We start from the raw sequence: 3947 nt of genomic DNA on the forward strand, positions 1-3947 counted from the left end.
TCCAAGGTCAGTGTATTTTATTAACTGCATCTCTAAATGATCACATAGTGTGTATTACTGGTCAATACTGAAGAGGGCACTACCACCATAGATGGCCTGGGCACCCTCAACTTACACTGCCGATCCGGCATTTAGGGCCCAAACCTATAATATAAAAAAACAGAAAGATACAATCCCTAGTTTATTGACTGGGTGATGTTATTTGGGCACTGTATGATTAAATTATTTGGACACTACATGGTGCATCATAAGGGGGAGGACGTCACAGATACTGCACATGTCACCAATAAACCTAAGGCCGGCCCTGGATGTGACACAATAGCTGCCACGTGACATGCCATCCACACGGACATGACCGCTGTGGCCTAGCAACTAAAGACAACAGAACCACCAGCGCAGGAGCCACAGGGAATTTAAAAAATGAGTAGGGACAATTTGTTATTTTTAGCCATATGCGGCTTAGACTAAGGTTTATGAAACTGTCAGAAAACCCCTTTAAGGGCGGGTTCACACGTGGCGGAATTTCACTTAAATTCCGCTGCGGACACTCCGCAGCGTTAATCCGCAGCGGTGCCGTTTGTCCATTGACTTACACTTTAATTTAGCAGTGTTCGTTTAGACGAGGCGTAAAATTCCGCTGCGGAGCATAGGCTGCGGAGCGGAATTTGGTGTCCGCAGCATGCTCTGTCTGTTGCGGAGCAGTGGCGGACTCATGGCGGAATTTCTCCATTGACTTCAATGGAGAGTCAAAATTCCGCAATGAAGTCCGCAGATCTTATGTGTGCTGCGGAGCGTATTGTTTTTACTACCATGACATTTCTTCATTCTGGCTGGACCTATGTATTTCTAGGTCTACAGCCAGACTGAGGAAGTCAATGGGGCTCCCGTAATGACGGGAGCGTTGCTAGGAGACGTCTGTAAATAGTCACTGTCCAGGGTGCTGAAAGAGTTAAGCGATCGGCAGTAACTGTTTCTGCACCCGGGACAGTGACTACCGATCTCAATATACATGTATCTGTAAAAAACATATAAGTTCATACTTACCGAGAACTCCCTGCTTCTGTCTCCAGTCCGGCCTCCCAGGATGACGTTTCAGTCTAAGTGACGGCTGCAGCCAATCACAGGCCAAGCACAGGCTGCAGCGGTCACATGGACTGGTGCGTCATCCAGGGAGGTCGGGCTGGATGCCGAAAGAGGGACGCGTCACCAAGACAACGGCCGGTAAGTATGAAATTCTTTTACTTTCCCTAGGGAAAGTGCTGTCCCTTCTCTCTATCCTGCACTGATAGGGAGAAGGGAAGCACTTTTCCCGCAGTCCGCAGCAGCTAGTCCGCATCAATTTTCTGCACATTTTGTGCAGATCCGCAGCAGAATCTGCAACGCAGATTCTGTGCGGCATTGATGCGGACAGTTGCGGAGGAAATCCGCCACGTGTGGTCATGCCCTAATAATTATTTTGTCTGTTGAATCCAGAAATCCAATTTACCATTTTCTACTCTCTCTACTCCAGTCCAAAAGACTCCACAAAAGACAAATTAGAAGTTTTCCATTAAGGATAAGATTATATAGAAGAATAACAATAAGCTCCTGGTCCCTGATACAAAATCTATACCAGGGTCCTCCAACTATTATATGCCATTATACTGCTGGTGTTATTTGTGTGGCAGAGGGGCATTGGACTCGCCCTGTGATGGAAAATCAAATGTGTGAAAGTAAATATATTATTATTCATTATAGATATGGGGTTATTTTATGTATGTGCATTAAACCCATTATGTATTTTACAGACATTTATAACATCTGAATATGTGGCACCAGTGACAGCCGACATGCTAGGAGATCCACCATATATATGTAAGTATTATAGCAAATAACAACCTATAGAAATTCTATAATGTGATGTCATCCAGAATGTTCCTATAGAGACACATGACAAGACTGTGGGAACAATCTCCCTGATGTTTTCAATAGGCTGAACATATATTTGTTGATATGATGAACCATACTAAGCGCACGTCATAATATCTTCACAGTTTATACTTTTTGTTCCAGAATTTCTTGAGATCGGCTGCCTGCTGCCAGGGGGACTATCTGAAGTAATATTTCATCTATATGCGGTATGTCCATCATTAGTTACTATATACAGTATGCTGAAAAAAATGTTTACGCAGGATAAAGTAAAAAAGTAAAAGCGAGGAGGCGTGATACCGAAAGCCAATCCTTCTGGAAAGAGAGGGTAAAGTTTGGGGCCAGGAAACATGTTTGTTGATTTCTACCTACACACACTTGTCCCAGGAAATGTTGGGAAACATAATGGAGGAAAGGCTTGTCTAGTTTTTGTGATGTCTATGGAAGATTTTGTTTAGTATTGCAGTGTTATGGTGGTGGAGCAGGACCCCCTTATTCATCAGGTGCCAATAAAAAGGGATGGTGCCTGTAAAGCAGGCTGGTAAGTATAAAAAAAATACATCTGTCGCATCTAAAAGAGGCATCAGTAAACGATGAAATAGACAAGGAGTTGAGTGAGTTGCATCATTAAAGCAGAATCTGCAGGCACGGATGACAATGGATACTTGTAGAATGTTTTTTGTGCCTACAGGACTCAAGTGAGAAGCAGTGGAAAGGACACGGATATCGCCACGGATAGGGCGTCCACGAGTCATGCAGCACAAGGAACTGGACTTCTGATGTAATTGACTGTTTGGAGGAGATGGCGTACATTTGCGAAGAATGTAGTTGGCTTTCGAAGCGCGTAAGCAGTCTTGTATCATCACTTCAACATGCCGTGTGGTTTATAAAATGTTTTTCTAATAAAGTCATCACATTGTCATGAGGATTGCTGGACCGTATTTTCTTCTGTTTACTTTATATTTATTGGACAGTGCTAACGCCATACAGCCCTCCCTGTAGAGAACGCCATACAGCCCTCCTGTAGAGAACGCCATACAGTCCCCCTGCAGAGAACGCTATACAGCCCCCCCTGTAGAGAACGCCATACAGCCCCCCCTGTAGAGAACGCCATACAGCCCCCCTTGTAGGGAACGCCATACATCCCCCCCCTGTAGAGAACGCCATAGAGCCCACCCCCTGTAGGGAACGCCATACAGCCCCCCCTTTAGGGAACGCCATACAGCGTTCCCCCCCCTGTAGAGAGCGCCATACAGCGTCCCCCCTCCCAAAAAAATGTGACCTACAGTGTGTCCTACAAAATACATGTATCCCCTATCCACAGAATAGGGGATAGATGTGTGATCGCTGGCAGCGAAAGCTGCTTCTATCCTCTCCTCAGGGTCCCCGGCAGTCACTGACAGCCGGAGACCCGACATTCAGCAGCCCGATCGCGCGGTCAGTAAGTTAAAACCGGAGTCGTAAAAAGTCTATGGCTCGGGTTTTAAGGACCCTGACCGCTGGCCGTAAAAATACAGCCAGCGGTCGGGAACCAGTTAATGGCAGAGCGGGGAGATACCTCCCTGCTCTGCCGTAGTGTTCAGTGGCGTCCCGCTGTAGCAGCCATAGCGGCTGCCAGCGGAGCCTCCGGCCATGGTGGTCGGCCCGTGCCGGCGGGCAACACGGGCCCCCTCATGCCGCGGGCCCCGTAGAAGCCGCTACGGCTGCTATGGCGGTAGTTACGCCACTGTTCAGTACATATATACAACACCAAAAAAAATCTCAGTGTTATGACTGCGGACCTCTGTCGCTCACCCTGTGATGAACGGCCGCGACCGCAACTTCCTGGCCACCTCCCCAGAGACCACGGCTGGCGCGGCCTTCCCTTCCTGGAGTGTGCGAGGAGTGCCTTAAAGGGCCAGCGTGCGCACTTCCTAAAAGTTTTCTATCCTACCCCAGTGCACCCTGGATTATAAAAAGGTCTCTGCCCTTCCACTCCTTGCTGGAGCGTTGTTTGTACTTTTCCCATGTTTGTATTGCAAAGGGTCCCTTAGTATTTT

The 3947-nt window shown here is 47.3% G+C and overlaps 1 long non-coding RNA gene across 1 annotated transcript; it reads left to right on the forward strand.

Moving 5' to 3' along the window:
* The first annotated feature begins 1785 nt into the window (after positions 1-1785).
* On the forward strand, positions 1786-2836 carry LOC142740497 (uncharacterized). The gene is made up of 2 exons (XR_012880731.1): positions 1786-1854; positions 2053-2836. It is a non-coding gene; the product is annotated as an uncharacterized LOC142740497 (long non-coding RNA).
* Positions 2837-3947: the final 1111 nt, after the last annotated feature.

Source organism: Rhinoderma darwinii, chromosome 2 (assembly GCF_050947455.1).
Source record: "Rhinoderma darwinii isolate aRhiDar2 chromosome 2, aRhiDar2.hap1, whole genome shotgun sequence".
Taxonomy (NCBI): domain Eukaryota; kingdom Metazoa; phylum Chordata; class Amphibia; order Anura; family Rhinodermatidae; genus Rhinoderma; species Rhinoderma darwinii.